Raw genomic sequence first — 17,455 nt, forward strand, 5'->3', positions numbered from 1 at the left:
CCAGCGTAGAGCCAGTGTGCAGCGTGATCCCAGGGTCAGGGTCAGTACCCAGACCAGCGTAGAGCCAGTGTGCAGCGTGATCCCAGGGTGAGGGTCAGTACCCAGACCAGCATAGAGCCAGTGTGCAGCGTGATCCCAGAGTCAGTGGTCAGTACCCAGACCAGCATAGAGCAGGTGTGCAGCATGATCCCAGGGTGAGGGTCAGTACCCAGACCAGCGTAGAGCCAGTGAGCAGCATGATCCCAAGGTCAGGGGTCAGTACCCAGACCAGCGTAGAGCCAGTGTGCAGCGTGATCCCAGGGTCAGGGGTCAATGCCCAGACACTCATTCAGGACCAGGTGGTGACCTGTCTGTGTGATGGGCCAGTTTCCAGGCAAGCATGGAGGGGTCAGCACATTGTGTATCAGAGCTGGCAGTCGGAGAATACTAGCAAGAGTCACCCATGCCTGGCCGAGAAACCAGATACCAGTACCCGGCAGGAGAAGTTGTTGCTTAAACCTCCAGCGCCTTAGGCTCTTGCCTCTGACACAGGCCAAGCCAAACAGGGGAGGGGTGAGGCTGGGCTGGCCAGCCCGTGTCAGCTCACTCACAGTTGAAGAGAGCTGCAGGGAATTGGGCAGAGCTTGAAGATGCCAGGCAGTGGGCAGAACACACGGCTCTGCAGGGTGCTGAACCCCTGGATGCTGATGGGAAAGAACACACTTTCTGGGGGCCCGTGGGCCAACGATGGTCACTGTTGTTATTCTTGGTCTAATCTTGAACCACCAAGGGCTCAGAAGGAAGTGTGGGAGTTTCATACTTTTCTGAGAAGCGAGGAGCGCTTTGACCACCTCTGTATCCACAGGGCCACGGGGATCAGCCTGTCCTTCCACCCAGGCAGGCTCCCATTGACAGCTTAGAGGGTTCGCCCCATGATCAGAGGGTGTGGGCAGGTGAGGGGGTGTTTCATTATGAGGGGCTTGGGGAGAAGAAGAAACATTGGGTATCTGAGGATACTGACTTTCTTCTGAACTGTGGACTGAGTGGGAAGTGCCCATGGAGCACACGGGTGGGCATTCTTATTATCAGCCCACTGGCTGGGCAGCATGTCTCATCTCTGCCCTGCCGTGCACACTGTCATCCACCACTGCGTGGCCGTGGTGCTCCTGGGTCCATAGCACGTTGGAAGGATGTGGGTGATCGGCTGCTTTTCCTAGTGACCGAAACAGCGGAGAGAGGCTGCTCACGGCTTCCGTCCGTCACGGTGGAGTTTATGGTGGCAGGAGCCAGTGGTAGAGTGCCTTACAGGGCAGCCAGACGGGGAAGCAGAGACCCTCGCCATCTTTCTCTCAGTGATCCATTTCCTGCAGGGAGGCTCCCCTTCTAGAGGCGCCACAACCTCAGTGCCACCAGCTGGGGACCACATGCTGTGTGATTGGCAGCTAGCTTTCAAGTAGAAACCAGTTTTCCTTTCCCCAGGAACCAAGTACAGTAGCCCAGCTCTGAGGAGACAGCCATCAGTCTTGGCTGAAGGGGGCTAGCGCTGCGCTGTCCCCAGGTTAGGGGGTCTCGGAATGCCTTTGCCTCTTTGTGCTCCTGGGGAGACAGGGCTGCCATGGCCAAGCACGATGCACTGTCCACGGTCAGACCAGGCAGTTGACCACTGAGTCCCATGGACTTGTCCTTCTGTCCCAAACGGACACAGCACTCTAAAGGGGATATTTTAAGAAGGTGACAGCTAGCGGTCAGGAGTGGGGTGGGAGGAGGGACCGACAGGAGGAGGAGTCCCCACATCTGGTTTTAAGAGTCCCGGTCTGGTCTTCCTCAGTCCTCTGAGCTCTGTGGCTGTGCAAGCAGACAGGCAGGCTCGGCGTGCACATGGGAAACGGGAGGCCTGGGCTGGCACCGAAGCTTTGCGGCTCCATGAGTAAAAGTGAGTCACCAGCCTGGGCCTCCTTGCTGGATAGATACTGGCCCAGTTCTCTGCCAGCTGAAGGCCTTGCTGGCGGGTTGATGAAGGGTGAGACCCTGCTCTGATCTGCATACAATGGTCACTGCGAGCCCAGCCGCCCGCACTCACCCAGTTTCCTGGGATTCTAAGCTATGTACTACCTCAGCCGCCCACTCCCGACCCTCATGAGTTCCTAGGGTGGTTCTGAGGACCAGGCTGCGGGGTACATTGTTTGCAAAGGCTTGCCCTGGGCTGTTGGGCCTCTGGGCTGTCCACCCATGTCCTCATGGGAAATTAGAAGCAGGCGGGGCTAGTTGAACCTACTGGGCTAAGTTCGGGGTTCTCCCTGCAGGTGCAGCCTGTTTGGGAAATGGATCCCTAGCTTAGTAACCCAAACCACCACTCCCAAGCTAATCACCTCCATGCCAGCTCCTGAGCCTCCGCAGCTTGCCACAGCCTGCAGTACCAGCACCCGTGGCCGGTGACATCGGGTGCTGACCTCAGTCCGATCAGCCAAGGGGACAGGCACTCAAGGAAAGGCTGGAGCAGCAGAGGGTCTTCCGGGACACTGAGAGGGCAGAGGGGGTGCTGAGGAGAGACTGAGGGGCGATAGGGGGAGACTAGCAGGGTGGAAGTGTTCTCTCCTCAGAAGGGCCTGGGCGTAGCTTTAGGCAGGTGGCATGCTGGGCTAGACGTGGAGTCCAAGCCTGAGGTTGGCAGGGAGGAGATGGAGGTAAGAGGTGGATGACGCGTGAGGAGGGAATGCCTGAAGTGGGATGGACATGGGAAAGGCCCACTCGGAGCGCTGAACTTGGCTTGGTGGGGATAAGGCTAGCCAGGTGGGGATTGACAGGGACGAAAGCATGGGAGACACCTGAGGCTCTGGGGGTGCTGGGGAAGCTTGTCTTGCTGGCAACGGGAAAGGCTTGGGAAGGGGTGATCACAGCACAACCAAGCCAACAGATCTGTCCTTTCTTTCTGTCTCATCCAGCAAAGACCTGCACCACCATCACTTTGGAAATGGTTCTGCCAGCTCATTTTTCCAGCACTGATTTTTGTTTGGTTTTCACAAGGCTCTGGTCACACTGTTTATGACTTTGTCTCCTGCTGCTGCGAATGCTCCAGAATGGGTTAAATTTATCCCGGAAATTACAAATGTCCTTAAGGAGCCTCCATGCCTTGTCTTTTCCTTTATAGGAAACTGTGGAAACACTGTTTCCTCTCTCTCCTCTTCTCCTTACCTCTGTCCTTCTCTTGTTTCCTTCCCTCTTGTCTTTCTCTAAGGCTGTCTGGTTTCCTTCTTCCTGCTCACCTCCATTTCTGGGTCATGAAGGGGCTGCTCTTTATTTATTAGTGTGTGTGTTACACATGAATGAGTATGCGTGTGTGTGTGTGTGTGTGTGTAGAGGCCAGAGGTTCATGTCAGGCCTCTTCCCCAGCTGCTGTCCCAAGCTATTTATAGAGACAGGGTCTTTCACTGAACCCAGAGCTCACCGATTCAGCTAGTCTAGCTCACCAGCTTCCTGGGGTGGGGGGTGGAGGTGGGGAGATCCCGTGTCTCCATCTCCCAAGCCCTGGGATTCTAGGAGCATTCCTCCATGCCTGGCATTTACATGGATACTGAGAACTGAACATTTGCAGCAAGCAGTTCACTGACTGAGCCATCTCCCCAGTCCTGGGATGCTGTTTAACATCAGCAAACTCAGCAGCAGGTCACCCATGAGGCTGAAACAGTCCAAAGTCCTGAGGCACCTGCTGGGCAGAGGGTTGGTTTTGGTGTCAGGCTCCCTGGGAGTGGCCAGGGCAGGGTAGGTGAGGAAGGTCCTGGAGTTTTCCAGAACACATTCTGTTTAGAGAGGAAGACAATGAGCAAGCCCTGCACCTCGCTGGAAAGTTTCAGTATTGCAGAACGGTCCCAGAAGTACTTCACGAAAGCCACTAACAGGGAGGTGTACACAGCCCCTCCTCTCTTCTTCCCTCCTTTCCTTTTCCCCTTCCTCTCTCCCTCCATCCCTCCCTCCCCCAGCCTCCCAGTGCAAATCCCAAAGGATCCTTTGTTCAGTCACGACAGCACTCTCTTGTCCATGTCCTGCACGGTCCACACCACATGTGTGCACTTCTCCCAGTGCATCCTCGAGGCAGGTACTATTGTGCGCAGTGAGGATGCCCAAGGATGCCCTCTGTTGTGTTGGCACAGCTGGAGTACCACCCCCTGGTCAGTCCTCCATAAAAGCCATTTCTCTGTGTTCCATTTCTCGCAGTTCATGGGTTTCTCATTGAGAACACCACCTTGGTGGGATTTTCCTGCAGGGACGCATGTGATGTCGGTGATGCAGGGAGGACTGCACACTCCCCAGGGGGGCCCAGGCGTGGACTGGCACCCGAAGCCTCGCGGCTCTGCCCGAGCGCTCCAGACAGTCTGCGCCTTCACCTCAGTCACACCGGGCTTTGGGTTCGGCCGATGTGCATCTCTGAAGCAGGAAAGTGGATTCCTCTGGCCTGACCTGAATTACTCCCCCTCCCCAACCCCAGTGTCCAGCAGCAGAGTAAGGGGTGCAGAGCCAAGAGCTCCAGGGAGCGAGGGACCACCAAGTCTGGGTCAGAAGACCCCTTTGTGTAGCCAGCCAGAGACTTGAGGGACTTTCCCTCAGGGAGGCAGCCCGACCTGGCATCCACCCACGACAGCAGCCACATGCTTCCTGCCTAGAAGTCAAGGTCTCCATTTGACCACGATTTAATGAGCTGCATAAAATTAAAAACAGTTGCATACCACCTTATTTACAGTCATTTTCTACTTTCTGAAGTCATCCCCAAGCTTCCCCTTCACAATGCTGACCGCCAAATAGCACCAGTCACAACGAGATGCCATCATGGCAGCCACCTACCATAGGAAAGGAGCAAAGACAAGGGCTGGCCACCCACTCCTGCCAGTCTGCTTTCCATCACATGCTTGGTGGGCGGCGGGAGGCTGGGGCAGAGGTAAACTTAGTTTCCTTTCCTAAAACAGGGGTCTTTTATTTTTACTTATTTCATTTTTTAAATATTTGTGTTTATTTTCACTTATTTATTTGAGACTGACAGACAGAGAGAAAGAGGGAGGGAGAGAGAGAGAGAGAGAGAATGGGCACGCCAGAGTCTCCAGCCACTGCAAATGAACTCCAGATGCGTGCGCCCCCTTATGCATCTGGCTCACGTGGGTCCTGGGGAATCAAACCTTGAACCGGGGTCTTTAGGCTTCACAGGCAAGTGCTTAACCACTAAGCCATCTCTCTAGCCCACTTATTTTTTTTATTTTAATTATTTGTGTGTGTGTGTGAGAGAGAGAGATAGAGAGACAGAGAGATAGAGAGACAGAGAGAGACAGACGGACAGAGACAGCCATGGCCTCCAGCCACTGCAAACTAACTCCAGACACATGTTCCACCTTGTGCATCTGCTTACCTGGGTCCTGTGGAATCAAACCTGGGACCTTTGGCTTTGCAGGCAAGTGCCTTAACTGCTAAGCCATTTCTCTAGCCCCTTTCTTTTTATTTGTTCATCTGTTTGTTTATTTTGTGTGCAAGTTTGGGTGTACCACAATACGTGTGTGGAAGTCACAGGACAAGCTCGGATCTGGGTTGTCTCCTTCCACTTTTGTTTAAGCTGGGTTTCTCTGGTGTTTGCCACTGTGTGCACCAGGAAAGCTGGCTGGCAAGCTCCTGGGAGTTTCCTATGTCTATTCTTTCCATGTTGCTGTGGTAGAGCATGCTGCTGTTACAGAGCTTGCTTCAGCATATGACTTAAAAATGCATTGTTTGAGTGTGTGTGTGTCCATGCATGCACAACATGATCTCTTGTTGCTGTTGAAAAACAAAAAGCAACTCCAGGTAAATGCACCACCTTGAGTCTGGCCTTCTGTGGGTTCTAGAGAATCCAATCCTGGACAGTAGGCTTTGCAAGCAAATGCCTTTAACCACCAGGCAATCTCCCCAGTTCAGCTTTTTGCCAGAGTTCTGGGAATCTGAATTCTGTTGCTATCCACTGAACTGTCTCCCTAACCTGGGAACACATTAAAATATCTCCAAGTAAGGGTTGGGGAGATGGCTCAGTGGATAATTGATGGTCACATAAGCTCAAAGACCTGAGTTTAGATTGCAGACTGGAGAGATTTCCCAGTGGTTAAGGCACTTGTCTTTAAAACCTAACGACCAGAGTTCTATTCCCCACTACCCACTTAAAGCCAGGCGAACAGTGGCACAGGCATCTGGAGTCGGTTTGCAGCAGCTAGAATCCCTGGAGCACTCATTCTCTCTCCATTTTTCTTTTTCTGTCTTTCTCTTTCTGCTTGCAAATAAATGCAAAGGAGAATAGATTTCTATTCTTTTAATCATTTTTTCAATCGTAGGTACTGTTTTATATAAGCATAGACTAAGACCCATGTACACACATGCCCAACCTCTTTTTGTCCCTCACTCCGTCCCCCAGTTGGTTATTCTCTCAGGGACATTTCTCTTTATTACACTTGTGAGCTACAAATGCTATATACAAGTGCTGTGCCGAGGAATAACGGTCAATGTAAGTCTCTCAACATTTGTTACGTAAGTGAATACATTAGAAAAGTCCAAGCTCTGGTTTTCCTTGAGTTGGGAACTGGTTATTTATACCAAAATCTCTGGCCTTTAGTAAATACCCAGTTATTGATATCTAAGTTAAGTTTGATGAGGGGAGTCATACATTTCAAAAAATTAAATTTGAGGAAGAATCAGACTGATGACCCAGATATTCTCTTCAGAATCTTCACAAAATTATCTGTCACTTAATCCATAGTTGAAACTCTATAACTCTGTTTTTTTTTTGCAGGGGGGCGGTTGAGGTAGGGTCTCACTCTGGCCCAGGCTGACCTGGAATTAACTATGTAGTCTCAGGGTGGCCTTGAACTCAGGGTGATCCTTTTACCTCTGCCTCCCTAGTGCTGGGATTAAAGGCATGTGTCATCACGCCCAGTTTGTAACTCTAAATTTTTTAAAAGCTTACTTCTTCAATATTTTTTGTTTTTTTTAAAGCTACTGTGACTATAAAAAGATTACTCAACTCTACTGATTGGCAATACACAATAATGTGATTGAAACAGATTTACATAGACTAAGAACTTAAGCCTTATCCATTTATAATATCATGTATATGAGAAAAATGGACTCCAAGCTCGAAACAGAATTGCCCACTGCTTTCTGAAAATACAAAGCATTTCATAATTTTGATACTTACTGAATTTTTCTTTTCCTAAAATACGCAGCAGAGCCCCAATTCTCAAAATAGATTATGAGTCTCAAACTTCAGTAGATTTTCCTGACATGTTTGAGTCAAATGGCTTTTTTCCACAAAATTACCTCCCCTGCAGCTGTTGGTTTACACTTGTTGCGTAGAAATTTAATTCTTGTCATGTGCAGTCAGTTCCTGTCTTTTATCAACTCTCATTCCTGGAAAGTTTACGGCACAGTAAATTGACATTAAGTGGATTATAGCTTTACCTTAGGAAGAACGCCATCATTGAGGATTTTATTCTTGCTTTCTCATCAAATAAATTTTAGATATAACCAGAATATGTCACAAAAGCAAGAACAGCTGTTTTAAACCTTTCTAATCAATTTTAAGAGTAAAATAAATGGCCACATGTTATGAGAAAACTTTTCCCTGAAGAGACACGAACACATCCATTCACCCTGGATAGGGCCCATTCGACACACCAAAGCATTACAATTCCGTTTTGGTGAACCAATGAGCGTACTGCTCTCCCTCACGCGCAGCGACTTACCGAGCAGGCTGAGGGTTTGCTTATGGTGTGTGTGACACCCAAAGGCAGCTGCAGCCATCCAAGGCCACCAGCATCGATGACTCCCAGAAGCTACGTCTCTGGAGCTCGCTGCGTGTTGGAGAGACCCCCGCCCCCTACAGTTGTTTGCTGCTTCTATAATCTTGGGGAGGGGTCTTGTGACCTTATAAATTTCAGACTTGTTTACTTCCTAAGTCTCCTGGGCCTCCTTCCCTCCTGGAGGGAATGTTTCCACTGGGAAGCAATCACTACACAACCCCATGCCATTTAAGACGGGGTTCAGTCAATCACACACATTGTGTAGTAGAAGGGCCGTGTGTGTGTGTGTGTGTGTGTGTGTGTGTGTGTGTGTGTGTCAGTATGAGTATAAGACATAAAGTGAGCCTGGGGAGATGGCTTATTCAGTAGCTTGCCTTGCCTGCATGAGAACCTAAATTCAATCCCCAGTAGCCACAATGCAAAGCCAGGCACGGTGGCATGTGCATGTAATCCCAGCTCTGTGGAGGTGGAGACAGGCAGGTCTTTGGGACTTACTGTCCAGGTAGTCTAGCCCAACTGATGGATTCCAAGCCAATGGGAGATTCCTCATCTCTGTTTCTGTCTGTCTCTCTCTCACACATACAGCTCTCTCTTCTCTCTCTCTCTCTCTCTCTCTCTCTCTCTCACGCACGCACGCACACACACACGCATGTGCAGCTGTACATTGCCACAGTTCCTGAGGAATGACACCTGAGATCTTCTGGTTCACACTCATGCATACATACCCCAAAATTCAAAAAATGAAGCAAATGCGTAGCTTCTCTGTCTCCCTGCCTCTTCCCCCACAGTCTGGTGTACACGTTGGCTCTGAGGTCAGTCTCCAAAGCTGCTACTCTGTACTGACACGCCTTAACTCCTGGACCAAGTGGGAGTCCTGAGCTTGGAAATGCCCTTTGCCTACACTCTGCCCCTTACCAGCACTGGCCCACTGCTTGGCAGCTCAAGGGCCTTCACTTGTCCTTGCTCCTGTGCCTTTGTTCCCTCTACCTGACTCCAGCTCGTCCCTCCCCCCAGGCAGACTTCATGACTTTCTAGGCTGTGCTCAGTGCCCCCCTCCAGGCCCTCACATGTCACCCCTCGAGACAAGAGGACTGGCCTGTCCCTGGAGCATGCGGTCATCCTGTGCTGCACTGGGCTGTGCTAACCTGTGCTGGACAGCAGGAGCCACCTGCACTGCATTTCAGTAGAGACCAGGGACAGACACCAAGTATGCCGAGGTCCTACCCCGCCCCAGGCCCTGCATCCACCATGGCCAGCCTTAGGGTTTGGGTAGCAGCAGTTCTGTGGTAACGGCCGAGCATCCCGAGGGCAGGTGCACTAAGTGCCTCAGCGAAGACGTGGTGGAGAGGGAAGATGGCTCATTTGGTAAAGCACTTGTCATGCAGGCATGTGGACCTAAGTTTGAATCTCCAGCACCCATGTAAACGCTGGGCAGGTGTGGCAACAGCCCTGTAATTACCAGCACCTAGGAGGCGGGGGGAACCTAGGACATCTTCCTGGGGCTTGCTGGCTAGCTAGATCAGGCTCGGTAAGCAACCCTGTCCCGGTGAGTAAGGCAGAAAGCAACGGAGGCAGACACCTGACATCCACCCTGGCCTCCACATACATACAAACACATGGACCCTCACGCCTGTGCATACACATATGTGTGCCCACACACATGCAAGCATGCATACACATATGCATGAGCATCACATGCTCATATATAAGAAGAAACAAAGGAGCTGTTGGAGCCTGAATATAACCCCAGGAGGCCCCAGAAAGGATAGGAAACTAAAATCAGGGTACCTCCAGTGCAGCTGACCTCCCCACATCTCCCCGGTTCTCACTAGCAAGGAGGGCTCACGGCAGCCACCTCATGGATGCATGTGCCCAAGGCCCCAGGGCACACTTCCCTATGCTTTAACCGGCTGTGGAAGTCCCTTTCTCGTGGTACCTCGCCCACTCTGGGGCTCCGTGCCTATCATTGCCAGATTCACTTCCATTTCCTCTCTCAATCTCAGGCTGCAATACCTGTGGGTCTCGCCTACTGTGTACATTCCTACCTCTTAAGGGGTCACAAGGACAATCTTATCCCCAACTTCAGCAAAGAAATTATGCTGTGATCTCCTGAGGAGAGAACCACTTCCCAGCCAAGTGTGATGGGATCACCACTTTACCACACATGCACTTGCAAATGTTGCTTAACGTGGCCCAGAAAGCTCTTCCCAGGGTTTTGTAATTCCTCTTGGGTAAGGCCAGCAAGCACCAAGTGCTCATGTGTGAGGCTAGGAGAGACGACAGTGGCTGTGCAGGGTGGCCTCGGGCCTCTTTTCCCCAGGCTGAGCTACCTAGGCAAACAGTACTGGTCTTGGGCCAACACATTCCTTTTCCCAAGAGCGCGGCCGTCTTATGGCACGGCGGTGGTAACAGACTTGTCTTCCCACGTCTCAGTGCTGGCACGTGCGGTGAGGTGTTCCTCAGGTCAGGGACTCTGCAGCTTCCATGGATTTCAGGTTTCCCCCTTCCTTTCCTCCTGTGAATCCTCAAGTCAGCTTGCCTACTTTCATCTTGCAGAAATCCTCCCTCTCTACTTGCCCTGGGGCAACCTGTGCTCCCCTATCTGAGCCTCTATGGTCAGAACTTGAAAATGCCCAAGCCCATAATGCTTGTGAATGCCCTTTCATCTGTGGGGCAAAATTCGATATTTTTCCCCCATTAGAAAAGCTTTCTTTAGTCAAGCGTGGTGGCGCACGCCTTTAATCCCTGCACTCGGGAGGCAGAGGTAGGAGGATCATCGTGAGTTCGAGGACACCCCGAGGTTACATAGTTAATTCCAGGTCAGCCTGAGCTAGAGTGAAACTCTACCTCCCAAAACCAAAAACCAAAACCAAAAACCAAAACAAAAAGGTTTTTTTTTTTTTTTAGGGGCTGAAGAGATGGTTCAGTGATTAAAGATGCTTGCTTTGCGATGTCTGCTGGCCTGCGTTTGATTCCTCAATCCCCACATACAGCCAGATGCACAAAGTGGTGCATGTGTCTGGAGTTTGTTTGCAGCAGCAGGAGGCCCTGACAATCCATTCTTCCTCTCCTCTCTCTCTCTCTGCTTGCAAATAAATAAATAATTAATTAATTAATTAATTAAATTTAAAAGAAAGCTTTTCTGTTATATTTCTTTTTTTTGCCTGTGTATGTGTGTAGTATGCATGTACGCATGTGTGAATGCTTGTTCGTATGTGTGTGGGTGCATATGTGTGCCCACATGAGTGTACACGCAGGGGCCAGAGGGTATCTTCTTGGGTCTCTCTCCGTCTTACTCACTCACTTGAACCCCGTGCGCATCACCCTAGCTGTTCTAGCCAACGAGCCTGCCCCGGGATCCCCGCTCCACCTTCCAAGCCCTAGGATTATAGAGCAGCCACCATGCCTATCTGGCACTCATGTGGGTACTGGGCACCTAGATTCCAGTTCTCATGCTTGTGTGGCAAGTGCCACAGTGAGTCATTTCCCCGGCTCGACTCTTTGCCTGACTTTTGTTTTGTTTTGTTTTTCAGGTAAGGCCTCACTCTAGCCCAGGCCGACCTGGAATTCACTGTGTGGTCTCAGGGTGGCCTTGAACTCTCAGTGATCCTCCTACCTCTGCCTCCCGCATGCGCCACCATGCCTGGCCTGACTTTTTTTCTTTATGTGCCTCAATTGTAGTTTTAATCATTTAGATTGTTTTGTCAGAAACTTACTCTTTTTGGCATATGTGTATGTATGGTATGGACACACATGTGCATGTGTATGTACATGCATGTGCAGGCCAGAGATCAATGTCATTGGGTGTCCTCTCCAGTCAGTCTCCACTGTATTTATTGAGACTCAGTCTCTCACTGAACACGCTGGGCTAGATTATCTAGCTAGTGAACCCTAGGGATCCACCTTCTCCGCCCCCCAGCACTGGTATAACACGTGTATACCATTGTGCCCAGCACTTTTGTGTGGGTTCTGCATGTCTGGACTCAGGTTCACATGCTTAAGTGGCAAGCACCTCACCCCCTGAGCCACCCCCGAGCTCTTGCTGACTCTGGAGCTCAATTTCTACCACAAATGTCTGTGTAAAATCAAAGTTATTTTTAAGGTGGAGGGGTTTGCAGAAATAGCCACCAACAGCATTTTTTGTGCATTTAGTCAGGACCTCCTAGATATGGATTTTATTTCCCCACCACGCACTCCTGCTCTATCCAATCACCCAGTGACACGAACAAAGCCTTCGCCAAACAAATCCATCATGGCATGTAACCCTTTCCCAACTTAGGTCACCACCAGACTCCCACTCTACCTTATTGAACTTGGCATAAGCGTTCATCAGCCCCATTACGTCACCTTTCCTTGTCCATCCACTAACAGACGTCCTGGATGGACAGCAGATGGTGTACCCAGGCCAGTGACTCCTTCCTGACAGAATGGGTGACTGCTCTGCACAGGTTGAGGAGGCCCGATTCCCCTCCTGTGTCCCTCACTGGTCCCTCGGGAGGATAAAGGAGGCCTAGGTCTAGCCACAGCCTTGCCCTTCCTCCTCTCTGGCCCCAGGCACAGTGTCGGCGACCCTTTCACCTGCCACAGTGCCCTGTGTGCCTTGATGCCACCTGACAGTGAGAGTCCAGTCCAGTACCTGCTGGAGCTGTGGCCTGTACCTCCAGTGGGCATGGGTGCGGTTGTCTTGGCTCTGCACATCTTCCCAGGACCCCAGAGTGACGAGGTGGCGGGTCTCTTATAAGACTATTCATGGGTTACTACCAGGTTGGGTGGACAACAGGCTAGATCTAAGGCCACCCTTGCCATGGGTGACACGTGGTCAAGGTCAGTGACAGCCAGTGCTCTTCAGTCAAAGAAGCTCTGCCTGGGCGCTCATGATGGACGTCATTCTTCTGGGTAGTGACCTTGACAAATATTTCACCAAAACCTCCTTTCTGTGTTAACCTTACTGGTTCCTTGTATCTCCAACCTGGACCTCCACCCAAGGGAAAGGGACCGGGTGTCTAGGCTGCTTGGAGGCAGTCTCTTTGGGAAATCATTTGCTTAGTGGACAGAAGAACTGAGCCTGGTGTGAGCCTGGGTGGCAATTAGGTTGTGGGTGACCCCTATACACACGAGCTGCAGCTGGACAGGAAAGAAGTATGCAGGACTGCAGAACAAATACAGAGAAAGAGGACTAAGACTCAGGCTTTCAAAATAGGAGTGTGTGTGAGTGTGTGTGTGTGTGCATGCCCACACGCACATGGGCATGTGTGCCATGGCACACATGTAGAAGTCAGAGGGTGACTTTGAGGTGTCTGTGCACCACCTTCTTTGAGACAGGCTCTCTTGCCATTGCAAATGAACTGCTAGACTGCAAATAAACTTCAGACTCACTGGTCCTGGAGTTTGATTCTCCTGGCTCTGCTTCCCCATGCTGGAACCCCACATTGGGATCACAGATGCATGCTCCGCAGTGCGTCTGGCTTGATGTGGGTGCTGGGGAATTGCACTCAGACTGGAAGGCTTTGCAAGCACATGACTTTTATCTCTGGGGAGTTGAACTCAGACTGGCAGGCTTTACAAGCAGATGACTTTGCCTCTGGGGAACTGTGCTCAGACTTTCAGGCTTTACAAGGAGATGACTTTTACCTTTGGGCCATTTCCCTATTCCCCTGAGATTCAGGCATTTTTTTTCAAACCAATAGATGTTTGCTGATTTTTTTCCCCAGAAGAATAATGGACAACAATAATAGCAATAACAAGGTGATCCATCTATGCTCTACGTGATACACGTTAATGGCTCAAATAAGCTCACTCACTTAACCAGTGTCCTTGTTGCATGAGAAGGGACACACATAAATCCAGCAACGTGGCGAAGGTCACACAGTGAGAAGTGTGGCACCAGGACCGAGATGGAATTCCTTACTGGGTCTGGAGTTCATGAGCTCCTTACCCACATGCATGTGTGTGCATGCCTGAGGCAGGGCACATTTCAAAGACAGAAAGAGAGAGACGGTGGGGAGTACATGGCTTCTATATGTCTTCTCCCATCACCTCATGCAAGACGCTCACCAAGACGTCACCAATTCTTCATAATTCAACAAAGGGCTTCTGTTTGCAGGTGAGAGAACAGAAACCCAGTGTTCAATGTGAGGGAGTTAAAACAATTTAGCATGCCTCCGTGTTTTAAAAAGAAGGCAATCTCAACATATCCTAAAATAGTATTTGGCAAAACGCAACTTTTCTTTTCTGCTGGTTGATCAGATGAAGTGAATGAGGACCATAGGTCCCAGCATGCACCAGGCGAGTGTCGCACTGATCCCAGTCTGCAGGCGCCCGGCCTCACTTTCTTTTTCTCCCTGTAAACACCACGGGCTTGCGGTGCAGGGCGGAGCTCTTGAAGTCCTGGTTCAGGATTGCTGTCTGACTCATGTTCTTTGCTTAAATAAACTCTGCTAACTTTAACTTGTCTAACCCTTCTGTTGCTGTCAGGTTCACATTGCTGGCAGAAAATACCTGACCAAGAGCAGCTTGGGGAAAAAGAGATTTATTTTGGCTTGCGGACTCAAGGGGAAGCTCCGTGATGGCAGGGAAAACAAGCAGAGGGCGGACATCACCTCCTGACCATCATCAGATGGACAACAGCAACAGGAAAGTGTGTCAAACACTGGCAAAGGGAAACTGGCTATAATACCCATAAGCTCACCCCCAACAATACACTGCCCCCAGGAGGCTTTAATTCCTAAATTGCCTTCAGCTGGGGACCTAGCATTCAGAGCACCTAGGTTTATGGGGGATACCTGAATCAAACCACCGCACCTTCTTTCCATACACACATCCTATAAAGCAAGTACTGTTATGATTCCAGTATGCAGATGAAGAAACCGAGACTAAGAGATGGTCGGATCGTTGTCCAGTATGACAGACACATGCATCTGGAGTTCGTTTGCAATGGCTAGAGGCCCTGGCGTGCCCTTTCTCTCTCCCTCTCTCTGTCTCAAATAAATAAAAATAAAATAAAAAGGCTGGGTGTGGTGGCACATGCCTTTAATCCCAACACTCGAGAGGCAGAGGTAGGAGGATCACCATGAGTTCAAGGCCACCCTGAGTCTACTTAGTGAATTCTGGGTCAGTCTGGACTAGAGTGAAACCCTACCTCAAATAATAATAATAATAAATAAATAACAATAAAATAAAATCTTTAAAAAAAACACAGAGAGAACCATAGTGTTGAGAACATAGTGTTGTGGGGAATGGCTGGGCTCTGGGTGGAGCGGGAAGCTGCTGGGAGAGACAAGCCAGAGGCTGAGGCGACGGGCTTAACCGGTGACTCACTGGCAGCTCTAGGTACGGCGGAGGAGGAGGAGGTCGGGCTGGGTCTCTGAGCTGTGCGGGGATGAGACGGGCACTCAGATGACCTTGGAGGTCGGTGGGCATGGTTCTTTCTGGTGGTCAGCACGGAGCTGTGACGATGGAGCGCTGGGGTGGTGGTGGAGCGTTAGTTGACGGGACCTGTCGTGACGCTCTTTCCAGCAACACTTGCAAGACAGCAGTGCCTCTTTCGTGTGTTGACGGGCCGTGAAAGGAACACGTGGCGTAGCACATGGAGCTCTGCTCGGCATCCACCCTGCCAGGAGAGGGGGGCATACCCACGAGTGGCAAACTAAGCTGGATCCTCTTCCCTAGTGGTGGAAGTAGGGCTGATCCCAAAGGCTAAGGCAATGCTGCCTGGCAGAACTATTCAGAAAAAAATTCCAGTGCCTACTGAGAAGCTTCAACTCTGCCCGTTGGGCTAGGTAGACAGCTCGGTGGGTAGAGTACTTGCCACACAAGCACAAGGAACTGAGCGGGCATCCTCAGAACCCAGGTAAGATGCCAGTCATGGTGGTACTCACCTTTAATACCACTGCTGGGGAGGCGAAGAAAGGAGGGTTCCCCAGGCACCCTGGTAGCTAGTCTACCCCAATCCATGAGCTGTAGGTTCCTAAGTGATATTAGCTCAAAGAGTAAAAGCAAAGAACAAGAGGACACCTGACTTTGATCTCTAGTCTCCACCCACGCACATTGGCCCCCACTGCACATACATATGCAAAATAATGCTCCTCTTGTTTATTTCAGTAATTTCTCTTCCAGGAAGTAATGGTAAAGACATAAGGAAAGAAGCAAACATAGACACAAGTGTAGGCGACCTACTGTGACTGTCAATACGCCACAATGGAAAAATTAATTAACAAAGGACTTGTCCACCAAGCTCTGACCATCCATACGTTAGAACAACATAAGCTTTTACAAATTATTTTTACAAGACTAGCAATAACACATAATAGGGAAAAGCAAGGAATAAAAATAACATATGTAGTAAAATTTATCAGAGATGAAATTCATAGAAAACTCTGGAAGGAGTACATTTAAAATTCATCATTGTTTTTTTTTAGCATGGTGGAATTCTAGGTGATTTTTTTTCTCTTTTGTATTTTCTCTGCTTTGTATTTGTCTTGGCAAGAGTCTGTGTATTACTTTTTAATCACAAGAGTAAAGTTTCTTTTTGCAATACTTGATTGGAATTATTCAAATAAATGCACTATTAAAAAATTAAATTGTAAATGCAAAGGTCCATTTCCTCCAGCTCATGCTGCGGTGTGCTAAGAATCACAATGATCCTCTGTCCCGTACTTTGGTTACCAAACCAGAGTCTCAATTCAAGAAGCCAAGAGTCCCTTTCTTGCTTGTCTACTTTGGGAATGGTGCGTCCGGCCCCTGCAGGAGACCACATGTCTAGCCCTGACCCCCCAAGTCTCCCAGTTCCCACTCTGAATAGCTTGCTTCCCCCCAAAAGAATAAAGACTACTTCATGGAAACTATTTAATGTTTGGCAAGACTACACAGACACAGAGGCCAATGAAATATAAATATTTCATACCAGAACTGTCTTTTTGATCCAGACAATTAGAAGTGTCCCACCACAGATCTAAGTGTTCAGATGAAAATGACAGAGCATGCCACGGCTGCCCAGCCAGCTGCCGAGGGGCACTCAGGACAGAAAGCCAGGTCTGAAGGTGTGGACAGACGTCTTCCCGAGAGGCTAGAGGGAACGAGCCATCTGACCTTCCTCCTGAACCTGGAAGGTGAGTGTCTCTTGAGAGGTTATTCTCACCAACACCGGCTTCTTTTTCTTTCCCTAAAACTACAGGCTTCCTTATTTGGAGTTTGAAGCCATTGACTCTGTTCTTTCCAGTTTTCCTTCTCCATCTTCCTCTTCCTCTCCTTCTCCTCTTCCTCCTCCTACATTGGCTTTAGCTGATGGAAGTTTGAAAACAAACTATATTAATATCACTGTGAAAAGACAGACTAAATTTTCGTTGGATTAAGTTGGAATTGGTGTGTTTTCTTTTAATCTCAAATGTGTTTCATGACTATGTCCAAATTCACCAAACTGTAAGATTTAAATGCACGCACTCTTTTGAATATAAACCATCTCAAAGACGAGACATTGACGAAAGAAACTCTATAATCTCTCTCTCTCTCTCTTTTTTTTTTTTGGTTTTTCGAGGTAGGGTCTCACTTTAGCTCAGGCTGACCTGGAATTCTCTATGGAGTCTCAGGGTGGCCTCGAACTCACGGTGATCCTCCTACCTCTGCCTCCCGAGTGCTGGGATTAAGGGTGTGATACCACACCCAGCTTAGAATCTCTTCTT

The sequence above is a fragment of the Jaculus jaculus genome, chromosome 5 (assembly GCF_020740685.1).
Source record: "Jaculus jaculus isolate mJacJac1 chromosome 5, mJacJac1.mat.Y.cur, whole genome shotgun sequence".
NCBI classification, from domain to species: domain Eukaryota; kingdom Metazoa; phylum Chordata; class Mammalia; order Rodentia; family Dipodidae; genus Jaculus; species Jaculus jaculus.